This window comes from Protopterus annectens, chromosome 6.part1 (genome assembly GCF_019279795.1).
Source record: "Protopterus annectens isolate FY-2018-M chromosome 6.part1, PAN1.0, whole genome shotgun sequence".
Classification (NCBI taxonomy): domain Eukaryota; kingdom Metazoa; phylum Chordata; order Ceratodontiformes; family Protopteridae; genus Protopterus; species Protopterus annectens.
In genome coordinates, this window is record NC_056738.1 from 474,207,552 (window position 1) to 474,224,072 (window position 16,521).

Consider the following 16,521-nt stretch of genomic DNA (forward strand, 5'->3'; position numbering starts at 1 on the left):
ACTGTAAATTTGCTGTGTGCTGCACAGGAATTACCTGTCTTTACTACAACACTGAAGAAAAATCATGTGCAACTGAATTTATATTCTGTCTTTTCACACAATGTCAGAGCATCATAAGGTGACCTTTCCACAATCCCTAAAACCAGTGTTCCACATTCACATTCTCATCCTGGTAACTGACTACCCAACATGCACTCCCCTCCTTTGGCAGATTCCTGGATCTGCCAATGTAATGAAGTTCTGAGCTTTATAAATGTATTTTATTCAATAGGAGGAAATACAGAAATTATGTGCTTTACTGATTAAAACATGTAAGCATATTAGCACATACATTCAGTTCAAGTACAGAAAGAAATTCTGCACTTTGCTTATTAATAAATGTAAACATGTAAGAGAGATTTGTACATACAGGTAAGCAGCCATGCCTCATTTTATGTCTTCTTTATGCAGCTGAAGAGGAGATTGCCTAAAATTCCTTCCAGGAGGAAAGACGCTTGAAGCAACATATTGAACTTGCTCATAAGCATGCAAACATGATACCAAAATTAAAAAAGTATCATTCACCAAAGAAATGTGTTTAATATGAACTGTCTTTTTTCAATTTATTTTCTAAATACAAATCCAGAACTAATTCATATACAAACATACCAGAAAAAGTAAGGTGCTTCCAGTAGACACATACAGCATGGTCTATAAGAGAAAGATATTTCAAATGTGTTACCATTTCATATGTTACACCAACTTATCCCCTTATTATCAGCTGACTGCAAATGTAAAAAAGAAATCATCATGCATATCCTGCTACTGATTCTTCATAGCATTCCAGTACCATTTCCCAGAAATAAAGATTTAATAAAAATAAGCAATCAGTATTACTAAAGAATGTACTGATGAATCAACAAATTCTGAGTCAATTTATTGTCTTCATTACTTGTTGTCACTTTACTCTCCCTCTATTTTTTCTTATTTTAATTACCCACTACATTTACTTTTTTCCTTTCTCTCCCATTTATGTACATTTTTCCCCCCAACAGGTCCAGAAGTCTTAGAAACAGCCCAAGCACATTCCTTCCTGGTCATGGAACATTCACTCTCTGTCCATCCAGGGACATTCTCACAGGGTGTAGGGGGGTGACTCTGGTCCTGTAGGTTCCCTGGCATGGTGCTGCTTTGCAAGCCATGCAGAACAAGAGATTTGTGAGCTGGCTGAGGATGCAGGGAAGCAGGTAGTGGACAGATGCTCTTCAGTGTGTGCATGACTTGATGTCCTAGGAGGCTCTGACCAATGACCCAATACAGGCCTCTACTCAGTCAACACTGGGGTCCTCCACTACACCATCATTAGGCAGTGTAAATGTTTGAGGTCCTGGGACCTGGGGAGTTCCTGGGTAACGAATTTCCTACCCAGACTACCAGCTTATTAAAGAAAAAATAATAATAAAAATAGGTTTCTATCCCCTGCCAAAAACATAGAGCCTCTCCTCTCTAACGTCCTCCAGCACAACTTTCTTGATGTATTCATTGTGCATGTCTATCTTTATTATGTCTCCCATTTTTCCATCTTTGTTATCTTCTCCTTTCCAGTCTTTTAAAGACTCATTTGGGATGTTCTTATTCTATAGAACATGTATAAAACCCCTTTATATTTTTTAAAAGTTAATATAAATAGATGTGATGTGCTGTGCTTGAGTTAAATGTGTGACAATACTTTTAACATGCTTGTGCATGACAACTTTCATCCACAATACCTGAATGCTTCCAAAATTATAGCAGTATTTCCATTTCCATGTAATACTTCTTAGCTGCTTACCCATTAATAAAACTATGAACAATGGTGTATGACATTACAAGCTGTGCAAACGTTTACAACTGTTGTTTCCTGATCGACTTTGTTTTTGGCTGCCATCTGTATAGTACATGAGGCTTGCTTTGTATATCAACAGCAAGGTTCATAAACAACCATGCTACAATAAGGCTGTTACAGAGAGGTTTTTGTGTATGAGCTTCACTATTATAAGGTCACTTTTCTCATTTTTGGTATGGTGGTACATGCATTATGTGCATATCTCTCACTTGTCCAGATTTGCGTCCACATTTTACCTCACATTTTTAGTCTGCTCCTCATATAATTTGTGTTTTTCTGGGAAATCACTGAGGATTTAGGCCACTAAATAATGATGCACATTTGAGTTTCAGACTTCATATCCTTCAAAAAATGCTTATTATCATACATTGTGTTATTCTAGCAACCTTATACATTTTTAAGTGCAATATTTAAAATCTGACCCTATTTTTGGGCCTTTGTTTCCCTACCATTTTAGGCTTTGTTCAGACTTCATGCACTAACAGGTTGGGAAGCGTGAGTATGTTCTTGTTTTACTGATTTCTACTTGTCAGTAGTATTGCTACACCAATCTGATGAGATGAGAGAGGCACGCAGGATAAAATACCAAATTCAAAAACATATCCCCTGGATTTACTATTCCTGCATGCAGGACTAGCTTAGTCCTGCATGGAGGCGGCCGTTTAGGAGCAGGATGACAGCGTGCCATGCATATTAATGAGGCATGCTGCCTGAGCTCCTAATCTTACATGGAGCGCGTAAGAGTGCAGGGGGCATGTCTGAGAGCAGAGCTCTCAGAATATACATGCCCCCGCAATGAAGAACAGCAGAAAGGGGTAAGAAATGAGCGAGACCCCTCATAGGTGTCTGCATATCCCCACTAACAGTCCCCCTTGTGTACAACAGCAAGTATACAGAAATTAAATGAACAAACTAATTATTTTTTTAAATCCGATTAAAGCTAACCGTAGGTGCACAGGTCTGCCCATCGCTTAACTACGGTTAATGCAGCTTAAATGGCTGAAGAGGATAACAAGAAAGATATATGCAAATGAAGAAGCATAACAATAGTGTAGTGGGCAGAGCGTTCACCTTAAGAGCAGGCATTCCCAGTTTGAGTCCAACTACAGCACTTTCCATGGCAAAGGACGTTATGACCAATATTTATGTTGCATAACCCACTAAATAACATATATTTATGAACTGGAGTACTGCAGTGAATGCACATGTGAGGTGTCAGTATCATAATGAATAAAGCACTAGTAGCAGGTTTAAGCACCAATAAGCAGTAGTAAGCAAGTTTAAGCCCATTTGTGTGGGGGTAAGCAATGTGCACACAGATTGGGCAGTTCTGAAGCTAACTATCTGTAAGCATATGTAACCAGTGGCTAGCATTGCTTACCCTTGCACAAACCTGCTTACAAATGCTCAAAAGTGCCTTAATCACTCTGTATCCAACAGCCCTTGTTCTGCCCATCAACAAAATAAACAGCCAAGCAGGTCTTGAACCCAGGACCCTATACACCATAATCACAATAGTTAACTACCAAGCCATCACAGAAGGACAGAAGAATGAGGTATCAACAAACAAGTCTTCACCATAGTAAAATCAAACTGAATCTGTGAAAGGAATCAGTATAAAGACATATGGGCCTTAACCCACTACATAACATAAATATGTGAACTGGAGTACAGCAGTAAGCCCAGAAGTCAGGTGTAATTGTAAAAGAGTGTTGAAGTCCCCAACAAAACACAAGGACCTCATACAGTGTACGTACACATGAATCATGGATACCAGGCATACATATAAGATGTAATGAATAAAAAATCAATGCCAAAAAGGAATTATAATGCAAAGTCTAATGTAAGCAATGCTAAGCATTGCACAGGCCAACTTAGGAGGTGTAAGCAATGTGTAAGCTAGCTAGCTCAGTGTGCCCAGAGGTATACCCCTTTAAACAATGCCAACCCTAGTTAAGCAGGTTTGTCCATAGCCTAGCCTTTTCAAAACTGGCCAATCACTGAAAAGTGTGGGAAATCGGCTCTACTTAAACCCAAGAGGTGGGAATACATCTCATAACTGGTTCTAGCTTCCCCTTGCAAGCACCATGTCAGGAAGGGGAGAAAGTGTGCACTTTCGGGCACAGCGCTGGTCCATCCAGGAGTCCAGAGTCATGGCAGGACTCCTTGTCAAAGACTATGATTAGAGACTGCTGCAGGGCCCATACCAGGGCTCCCAATATAAGGCGGAGGCCTGGGACCATCTTGCCTGTGACCTCACCAGTGCCACTGGCATACCCCGAACTGGTGAGCAGGTGAGGCATCCCTATGCTGACCTGAAGTGGTGTAAGGGGACTTCTTGGAGCAGTGGATCCAAGAGGCTAGAGCGGCAGGGGATGTTCCAGTTGTGTGTAAGTATCATCCCACTATGTGTATAATAATTGCCAGCTCATGCATGTCATGGATAGGCATGGCTAAATATTCTTCTTATGTCCCCCACAGCTGCAATGGAGTGGGCCACAGACCAGGAGGCCCACGTCAATCGCCTGGCGAGGTTGCGACATGAGGCAGGTCAGTAATACTTATGCATTTACTGTCATAGGAAATAAAACTAAAAGTAGTAGTAAATTAATTGCCTGTATAAAACCTGTATTGTTCAAGGTAAGTACTGCATACACTGGAGAATATGGCAGGAAGAGTCTCATATAGTTTGTATGTAAATAAAAGCATAATAGCCTGACAATAAAGGTCTAACTGCTGGACTGCATGTGCATACTCTGGTATCATATGGTAATGTAGATTTGCAATCATGTAATAGTACTGTTGTATTAAGTACTGTTACCCACACCGTGCACCATACATTTAATGTGTAGGAATGCCTATATATGACTGGTGTACTCCCCAGAGGCCATTTAGTACAACTGAGAGACACATAGACAGAAAACAGGGAAAATGTAGACAACGAAAGCCGAATAGCACATGCAACTGAGATGTGAACTGTTGTTTGTTTAGCACACACAGCCATGGTTTGAATCCTGGCAGTGGTAGTAGTCTGCATACAGAATCATACCCCACAACTGTACAGATATGTCCAGAATATCCAGTAAAGTGGCCCGTATCTGTTGCTTATCAACCTGTCCCCTTGGAAAATCAGTGGGATGATCCCAGATGTATAGGCAGCAAACAGGAAATACAACTGATTGACACACATCTATGAGAACAAAGCTGGAACATTAACAACTCCCCAATACCTTATGAGACTAAGAAGCCATGTATGTCCCATTTACACCCCATCTTCTCAAGCTGTGGCCAGAGTGTGTATAGTAACAGAGAGAGATGTATGTGCATAATAGTAATGTGGAATCTGGTACTGTGTGTGGGAACATTCAGGTAGTGCTAACAAACATTTCTCCAACAGGTCTGCCAGATGCCAACACTGTGCCCAGAAATACAAGAATGATATTGTATGGCACTGAGACTGATGCAGTTGCTCTGAATAATGAGGTCTTACACATCAATGTCACCCACACTGTCCTACAAAACATAACTGCCTAGGAAATCTGTATAAGAGTGTTGTAATACAAGGTCAGAATGCAAAAGCACAGGAGATCAATAAGACAGAAAGCAGATAGGAGATATACAGCAATATCTATATAGCAGACACAACTGTGATGGACAGTGTTTAAGTTGTAGCAGACACAGCCATCATCTGAATCCTGGGAGTGGAAGTAGGCTGCATACAGAATCATACCCCACAACTGTACAGATAAGGCCAGAATGTCCAGTATATGGGCCCATATCTGCTGCCTGTGCCCCTGTCAAGTCTGTGGGATGATCCCAGATGTTTAGCCAGCAAAGAGGGAATACAAGGGATTGTCAAACATCTATGAGAACAAATCTGTCACTGTAGCAACCCCCAAAACTGTTAGGAGAGTAATAAGTCAAGTATGTCCTATCTACACTCCCATGTTGTCAAGCTGTGATCAGAGTGTGTACATTAACAGAGTGAGATGTATGTGCATAATACTAATGTGTAATCCTGAACATTGTGTGGCAACAGTCAGGTAGTGCTAACAAACATTGCTCCCACAGGTACGTCAGATACGAACACTGTGCTGAGAAATAAAAACCATTATAACCTGTACTGGTACTGTTCACTCTGGTATTGTAGGGAATTGTGAGTGTTGCACCTTCCACACTGTGCTACATAATATAACTGTGTAGGAAAGCATGTGTGTGTGTGTGTGTGTGTGTGTGTGTGTGTGTGTGTGTGTGTGTGTGTGTGTGTGTGTGTCAGGTCACTAAAGGTTGAAAAAGGCAATATTCTAGATATGTCCTGGCACACCTGCATGTGGTCAACACATGGCCAGAGTCTGTGCAGAAAGACTTGGATAGCTATGTGCACAACATCAACCTGGAATCTGGAAGTATGTGTAGAAACAGTTAGTGGTAACAAACATTCCCTCCACAGGTATATCAGGTAAGAGGTGTATACAGCAGGTAAAACCAGTTCATGTGTAACGATGACGACAGCCATATCAGTGACCAAACTAAGGCTATAGGGTAGTGTAGTAAGACTTGTAAGGTACAGATAACAGCACTGACTAGGAAAGTAATGTGGACTACAGGAATATACTAGTTGTTAACTGACATCACCCCCCACAATATCTCCAACAATAATCAATATACCCATCCCAACTGGTATGCAATGGCACCTATCTTCTGATAATGTCCAATTCTTTGATAAATATTTTAATTGTTCCCATGCATGTGCTATATTGAATTATTCCAACATTGGTGGCATGGTGCCATCAATGAACCTGCATGCTGTTCTTATTACCACTGTGGTCCCATATATGCGTGTGTTCTGTTTGCTATGCAACTGTTCCATATCTGATGTCTGGGTTAATTGGAATATCTAAGCATGCTGTTATACCTAACCCTGGAATGTGTTGACTATTACTAACCCACATATGATGATAAAATCTAAACACTATAGCACAATTGGGAAGGATGGTCCTAGCGGACCCACCTGTCCCACCTCAGCTGGCCAGGGCACCAGGCACCAGCATGTCTGGGGCCCAACCCGGGACCACCCAGTCCATTGGTCCTGCACCACCTTCGGGTGGAACCGCTTCAGGGGATGGGGCTCATCCCCCTAGGAGTGGGTGCAGACAGGAACCTGTCACCTGTCGCAAGGTCGGGGTCATGGTACGTAGAGAGCTCAACCAGCAGCTTGATCTTCTATGCCAGCTCGAGGGCTGCTCTGTGACAAAGCCCCCAGCACAGCCACCATTGGGGCTGTGAAGGTGCAGTGGTGACTGCCCATGGGTGGGGACCTCAGTACCACTATTTCCACTAGGGGGCTCATGGGTTTCTGATTTCCCAGCACCTCTCCCCATCAAGGTGTTTACCTCCCACATGTGTCATGTGTCATATACTGCCCCTGTATGCATCTTGTTTGTCTTGTCTGTTAACCTACCCAACCTACCTCCCCAAATATACCTACTACCCCTCCCCAACGTCCCATTCTCATCTGAAAAAAAAAGGGCAATCTGTTCCCAAAAAAAAAAAATCTCACCCCATACATAGCTGTCCATTTCACACACATGTCCACTGGACACATGCAATCTGGTCTAAATGGCATTACAACTTATTATTGTTGTCCTCACCCCCTCCCAGGGGTTTGAGTGTCCAAATCTACCTCCAAATTCAGTGTATATGCACAGCTGCTGCTGTAGAAAAAAATGGGCATCTATGGACCTTCCCCACACCCTTCCTGCACATCCCTAGCTATTTTCCCTACAGTCTTTCCCTCTTTGTGCCTCTTTTTCACCACTTTCCTATCAACCCTTTTTTCTTTTCTTTTAAAGAAATTAGCACGAGGGTAAGTGGGAGTAGGCACTTTTAAGCAGCAGTAAGCAGGTCTCAGCCTGTTTGTGCGGGGATAAGCAATGCCTACACTGGTTAAGCAATTTAAAAGCTAACTGAGTATAAGAAACTGTAACCAGAAGTTAGCAGTGCTTACCTCCATGCAAACCCATGCAAACCTGCTTACAACTGCTCAAAAGTGCCTTAATCACACTGTATCCAACGGGCCTTGTTCTGTCCAGCAACAAAATAAACAGCCTCTGCAAGGATCAAACCCAGGATCCTGCACACCACAGCCAAAGTGGTTTACCACTAAGCCATGTCAGATATACATAATCCTGATGTATTCAGAAATATATAGCCAAAGTGATTTACCACTAATCCATGTCAGATATACATAACCCTGATGTATTCACAAATATATCATCCGGCCCAGTCATTCAAAAGTACAGGGAATGTATTCCAACATGAAGATGCATTGTGTGTGTGTGTGTATATATATATATATATATATATATATATATGTATATATATATTAATATCTAAACAGATACAACATATCTATATATGCAGATATAGCTATATATATATATATATATATATATGTGTATATATATATATATATATATATATATATATATATATATATATATATATATATATATATATATATATATATATATATATATATATATATATATATATATATATATATATATATATATATAAACATATATACATACAAATACATACATCTATAGATATATATGTCTACATCTATATGTCTAAATATATACAGCAAGTTATATATATGTAAGCAGATATATATATCTATGTAGGTATATACGGACATAGTTATACTTATGTAAGCAGATATATATATCTATATAGTATATACGGACATACATCTGTACATAACAATGGGAACATAACAAAAACATATATGTCCACATGCACCGTTAATGGGGTTGAGAGGCTCCAAACCACATATGTCTTGTACGGATAGGTATACCCCCCACAGCCAAACAAATCTGCCCTGCAATACACTACTAAGTGTTGCAGATCCCATAACCAGGACCTGACACGACATGGGCACAAGATGTTAACAGTACTCCATCCCACCTGTATGATGTCAGGCTGGTATCAGTAACATACCATGCAGTACAGTCTAGCTCCCATAGGTAATGCACAATGTGGAAGCTATCAACATCCCTAGGATACATATACACAGACACATATATGCAGATAAATATATATAAATATATATTTATATATATATATATATATATATATATATATATATATATACACATATATATATGTGACTACAAATACACATCCAGAGATATGCATAGTAAGATACATATGTAGAAGGTGCACACAATATGACATCCATATAAACAGAGTAATGCAACTGTGAAACAGTTATACTAATACAGTAGTTTGGAAAGGTTTACAAATGTTGCTGTCCAGGCCGAGCCCTTCAAATAATACAATAGTAAAGACAGACTGGCCCAACAGTAAGTAATGCAGATGTATAGTTCAGCATCCTCTATCTACACTCTGTACACAATCACTAGGTGGTAAAGACCTCAGTTGACACAATGGGATGTAACTGTTACATAACAAGGCATAACTGTCACCATCACAAGCACACTGACAAACAGAACAGTCTGTATGGCAGGAGGCAGTAGGCCTGCATTAACCCAATTTATGTAATTAATTTAAATATATATGAATTGTATGGTAATGTACATCCAGATACCTTAAGGCAGCTCACCCCTGATAACCCCACATTTTGTAACAGCCTAGGTTATTTATGGTGCATCCCTCCCAGACTCAATAATACTGGGCTATATACCACTGTTACATACACTGGCCTCTGGAGTGCATAAGGACACACAAGTATTGTGTAGGTGAAGCCCACACATATATAGCCCCAGCCTCACCGTATGTGTGGGGGGTACAACAGCAGTAGGCTGATGGCAGGAATGGCAGCGTGATATACTCACAGCCCCACTACAGAACAACCCCTGACAGCATGTCATATGTGCAAAGCTTGGTATGTAGGTGGAGGACAGCGGCTGGAACACACTCCCATATGGGGAAAACTGTTGTCATACACTAAGCATGTCACTGGTGTTACAGGATAGTCTGCAACATACCCTTAGTCAGGGATTTGAGGTTAGAAACATAAAGGGATGTAGCCATGTACTGACAGCACTCAACACACACACTGCCAGTGAAATATCTGACACAGGACCTGTGTGGTGGACAGACAAAACACGATAGGCACACCTCTGGCCATCAAGAGGATAGGCCCACAGTTGAGAGCTATGCAGACAGACTGCATTCCAAGGTAAACAAGTATGTACACACAAACCCTGTAACACCAGTACTATACAAAGCATAACACAACTCTACTCACACTCTATCTGTAGTTCTGGAACCTCGTACAAATATGTAGCTGGCCTGAGTGTGCAGGTTCTCACCAACATGATGCAAGGATTTATAGTGGGTGGTTGCCATGACAGTGGTAATTGGAAGTCCTACACAGCAAGCTGCATGCAGTTAGCAAGTGGAGGACACTGATTGGTGCAGAGGCCATCACCTGATCATGTGCATCACCTACTAAAGCCATGCTGCAATCTATTCAAAACAGCTCAATCCATTTACTGGAGAGAGACTGAGAGAGAGAAAGAAAGAAAAAATATTCCAAAACAAAAAGCCTAAGGCAAAGGCAAATTAAAAGCCAAAGGAAGAATAAACCATCATTCATTCATCAAGACATAATTCCCACAACAGGTATGTGAAGTATATATGCATGTAATTGAATGTAGCACCTGGTCCATAATAATGGGATAGATGATGTGGGATGATTTATATGTGCCATCAGGTGTTGTTGTGATGATGTTCAACTGAACAACTGCAATGGACAATAGTGTCTGTACCTGTGGGTAGTGGGCCATAGCCATCAACTGTTCTGGTCAGCATTGACTGACAAGATGTAAGCCATCATAGTGTGTGTTGTGTAATAGGAAGTATGTATATTACATGGCCAAAAGCTGGTGGTGGAAGTAATGCCATTATAATGGATACATGGGACCCACAGCCCACCACTTGCAGGATACTTAGGTTAATCTGTAATGTAGCATGCAGGAACGCCATAGGTGTGTAATAGGGTTACCTGCAATTGGGTCCTACATATAGCCCTAATGTCAGCCCATGTCCATATGTGGCACCTGTCTGTGTTGTAGCAAGGCAGAACAGTGCAGGTGTGCAGGAAGGTGTTGTGAGATTGTGGACCTGATGTCTGAATGTACCCCACATATAGGTATGCATATGTGTAAATATGTCACATATATAATATATAAAGATATATATTATAGATATATATCTGCATGTATGTCCACAAATATATAGATACCCATGTGTAGACATATATATGAGCACATATATACACCATCACATATATCTACATATATATAGATATATACCTATATGCACATGTCTACATATATACAAACACACACACAAACATATATGTATGTAAAGACATGTCCGCTATATTACTACCACAGTGATGTGTGCAATGTGCGAGGCACCAGCACACATAGCAATACACACAGATATCTACAGCTGGCAGTGTGTGCAACATGGACGGGTATGTCACATGTTAGTCCCTTCTTGGGACCACATTGCCCCTGTCTGTGAAGTATGCAATGGGAATATGGGGGTGTATGGCAGGTATAGTTGTGGATGTGGTCAGGGTTCATAGATATAGAGGACACTCTACAGGGGTGGTATGTGACACGTGGTGGGTAAACACTCTGGATAGTGTGTGTGGTCTGTAATGTGGATGCCCCATGGGCCTCAATATTGGCACAATGTGAACAAGCCTCCCACTCACTGCTACTCACAACAGCAGTCCACATCCTGAAAGTGCCTGGCCTGGAGGCTGAGCAGGAGGATGATGATGTCGGCCCTGTGAATGTGTACTGGGTGCCTCAGACTGATGTAGCACATCCCACATGTGTCTGTGGAGCCCGGTATGGAACAGACTGACCTCAGGAGACAGGGACATGTCTGTGTGTACCCCTGGGGGGGGGCAACATCCCCTGGGTTGCTTCCACTTGATGGTATTGCTGGAACAGTACATGAGGTGTCCCCAGGTTGGGACACACATGTGATGTGGCTAGGTATCATGGGCAGATGGGTTTGGAGAGGTGGTTCTGCTGGCCAATAGAACATATGCATGTTATTGTGTCACTGTTATAGAACATATGTTAGTAGTAATAGTCTACACAATCACAGAACATGTCCAACAGCATGCATAGATATCCCCAATAACAGAGAATGTCGGATGTGCAGCAATCCCAAAGTAGCCATACCACTGGCATATATGGAACCATAGTGGCCCTGACAATGGCATGCAGGTGAATAGTCTGTAACAGGCCAGCAATGATAGTGTCCACACAGGGAACATGGCTACAATCACATAGCAGAAAGTGTGGTACAATACAATATCTGTCCTACTGGTAGCTAAGCTGTAGCCATATCTAATGAGTTGTGTGTACAGTTTGTTGAAGCTGATATGGTGGGGGGTGACAGATATGTGTATTATGAACTGTGGTAACCTTGCTGTATGAGTTGCTTAGACCTGTTTCATTCTTTATGTCTTTCAGCCAAGATGTCACATACATGCTTGCCCACCTATTCAACAACGGAGAATGATGTGCTTATATCACATCTGATCCAGCACTAACCGGTGCTGTTTGGCAGGGCTGCCCATGAACAGCAGGAGTGGACCGCCCTGTGGAATGACCTAGTCCACAGCATCAATGATGTCAGACTGCACAACTGCAGTTATGAGCATGTCCAACATCATTGTACTGACCTGCTTCGCAATGCCCATCGGCGTGCTGCTGCAGTCCAGGAGGATCATCTCACCACAGGTGGGCATGCTATCCATCCCCCCTTACACATGTGGAGGAGCTCCTGGCCAGCCTTGTGGCACCTGCCCGTCCAGCCAGCCACCAACCGCTGGACACCTTTGTGGAGGTGGGTGGCACCCACACACCGGCTGAGGAGCATGCAGGTAAGGACACAGGGCACATCAGTAGACCACTGTTGTGTATACATCCGCATTGTTACAGGTAGATCATGCATATCTGACATGTCATAGATATATTGTGTTGATGCATTGTAGTGATAAACAGATGTCAGAATGTGGTAGTATCGTGGAAATGTACCATTGATGTATTGTAATACTGCACCTACCCTGTAGCACTGCCACAGGTGTGGCCACTGACATTGCATCTCTCATCCTCTTATGTAAGTCCCTCCAGGATACCACCAAGGCAGCAGCCTGTAGCTGGTGAGTATGGTTTATGTAGATGCTTGCCAACACAACAGGCATGTAATGACAATGGTATATTCCATGCACACATCTAACACACCTGAATGCATGTTGTACATGTGCATGTATTGTTGCTGTCAAATGCACGGCGACACAGGGGTGAACATGATGGGGTATTGGAAGGGTATGTCAGACAACTGCATGATAAGTAACATCCTGTCATTGCAGAGTGTGTCCACAGGGAGTAACATAATGGTGGGAGACATGGCCTACAGTAGGGATATGTTCGGAACAACACCCATATACAGTGCAACACCAGTGTATATACTGGTAGGACAATGGAAACTGCTGCAGAGATACACTATGGCATAAGGCATTATAGTAGTCCACATTATCAGCTGGGTCTAGGCTGTAACATGTGGTGTTCAGTGTAAGAGACACCACAAAGTGACACACATGTGTAGGGCTTACTTGTCATGCATCTGCATAAAGGCTGAAGGAGGGGGGTTCAGCATGACACACCAGTGCACGGTAGCAGGGATCCTAAGGATGCTAGGAATGGCCCTATCTGCACATAGTCAGGTTTGGAACCTGTGGCAGCTGTACCCCACCTCCACAGCAATAGTGAGGGCAGTGTGTGAACACCATGGGCTGTGCACATGAGTAGGCCTTGCAGTCATGCAGAATAGGGGAACATGTGTAGGGCAGACTGAACATACACTGGCAAATGCAGGTGAACCACGCTAGTATACCCCTGTCAGGAGTAGTGACTGCTGTAGTACACACAAGAGGTGCGGTAAACTGCCATGATAAGGGTGTGCCTGCATATGCCCACATGGTGTGTATGCATCACGGTCAGCAGCCACACACCTAACACAATCTGTAGACACTGCATGTGAAAGTAGAGGAAATATGTCACATATCGGGCTTGTGTACTGCTAAGATGTGCGGTGATGTGGTCCCATGGCAGATCAAGGATGGGTGCATCAAATCAGTAAAGGTGTGTACACCTCCATAGCCAGGGTATGCTCTGATGGTTGTCAGTGTAAGAGTACTGTATTGGTCATACATGATCCGCTGATGTTGAGAGTTGTAAATCAGGCAACAGGCATTCACCAAGGACAACTGTCCATATATCATCCCAGGTATGTGTTGCTAAAAAACATAGGGGCTCATAGGTTCATAGGTTCATAGGTTCATACTAGGCTATCTGCCCTAGGGCATTTATAAGCCTAGCCAGAATGTGTTTGGCTTTCGCCACCCATTTTAAATTTATTTTGCTATGCCCTTTTTCGAGGTTAGTATACTGTGCCTCTGTCTAACAGTGACACAGAAGTGATACCAGGGGTAAACCTATGATCTCCCATCCACTCATCAAGATTCCTCTTGAAGAGAATCAATGAGGGACTCTGCCTAACCTGGACTGGGATTTTATTCCAGAGTGAAGGGAGCCTCTGGGTTATGAATCTGTCCCTCCAGCATGTCCTATTTATTTCAGTGCTGAGGTTCAAGTCTCTTGAGTGCGTAGCTCGATGGGATTTGGATTTTCTGAGGTGCAGCATGTCCATTAATTCCGGGTTGGACATGGCTTTATACGTCAGGCACAGATCGCCTCTGAACAGGCGGTATGCCACTGAGTAGAGCTGGAGTAGTAAAGCTGAAATAACTGACACAGTACTACACATTCCGCAATGGGTTGTACACCTTTGAGTTCTGTTGCACAGTACATAGCAGGGTGCAGAACAGGTGCACAGCAATACTGTGTACATGGGTGCAGTAGTATCCAGGGGAAGGGGCATCATCTAGTGACACAGCACTTGCATCACACACATGTATACTGTTGCTAGCATGGATTGACTATAGCTGAACTGCATGATGTTCTGTACCATATGTTCTGCATGTTGACAGATGGGTAATAGGAGGATTGTGTGTACTATCATTGTGCAGCCTCACCTGTATGTGTGTGTGTGTGTGTGTGTGTGTGTGTGTGTGTGTGTGTGTGTGTGTGTGTGTGTGTGTGTGTGTGTGTGTGTGTGTGTGTGTGTGTGTGTGCATCCTGGTGGTTAGTTAGTTTGTCTGCAGGGTCACTCTGGTGAAGTGGAGGGAGGTAGATGCATGTAGGATGTGTGTGTGCATGTGTGTGTTTGTGTGGGTGGCCATGTATGCACATGTAAGACTGTGGGGTGCTCATACAGCTGTAGCTCTCTTTGGGACCATGCAGTCCATGGACATGGACTGCCACATTACACACCGGGAATACCTGTCATGTGTGTAATCACAGGACCGCAAATAGTATAATATGGTCTGTAGCATTGAACAGGCAACCAGAGGGAAGGTAGACACCAGGCACACCCTTAATATCGCATTCAGCAGAGAGTTCACCTACAACCCATGTATGCAGCACTACTAATGCATTGGGGAAGTACTAGTCAACACCAGGGAGTGTATTCAAATATTACAGTTGTCACATGATAAGCTGCATGAGCAGCATATCTGGCATGTACTTTGCATTACATACACGTGACACACCAGTGAGTGATATTATGGATATAACATAGTAGCCCACACATATAGGGGCCATGCTCATCATGTCTGGACATACAGAGGGTGCATACCGAATGACAGCAGTGAGGCCATGTAAAACCACTACACACAGGTCAGGCAGGTGAAGTAGCAACATGCCTTATGCTGTGACCGCTAGTGTAGGCATTTAGAGGACTGATATGTTAATGAGTGGTATCAATGTGTGTATGTTAACAAGTGTGATGCAGGATGGGGTAACACATGGACATATATGTAGGACTGTCTGTAAAGCCATGGACAGGTAGGTATTACGGAGGTGTGTGTGTGTGTGTGTGTGTGTGTGTGTGTGTGTGTGTGTGTGTGTGTGTGTGTGTGTGTGTGTGTGTGTGTAATGTTAGGCAATGCTGTACAGGTTTTAAAGTGCATTTTTTGTTTTCCCCTACAGGTGGCGAGGTGGGTCAGGGTCCCTCCTGCATGCAATCTGATGTTGGTGTCCATACAGACACCGAAGATGATAATAGTAATGTTGAAGCACAGGTGGGGTTGTCAGGTGCCGACACTGCGCCAACATTTGATAACCCTCTTTTAGCCACCCCAACCCTGCACAAAGTTCCAGTGCCTATACACACCTCATCACTAGTGGCCATAGCGGCGGGACAGCTGGCGTTTGGTGACAGTGCACAGGAATGTGTAGTAACCATGCCTACTGTGTCCAGTCGCAGCAAGCAGAGCCAGATGTCTGGCAGAGCACCACATAGGCAGATGTCCCAGAGTGCTCATGGTAGGGCTGCTGGACATTGTGCCCCTGGCGTAGGCGACATAGCTGGTACCAGCAGGTGCATGTTTCAGGCTGTCATGGCAGTGCAGGCACGTACAAAATGTTACCACAGACAGAGCCTGAGGCTGCAGAGGGCTGCTCTCACAT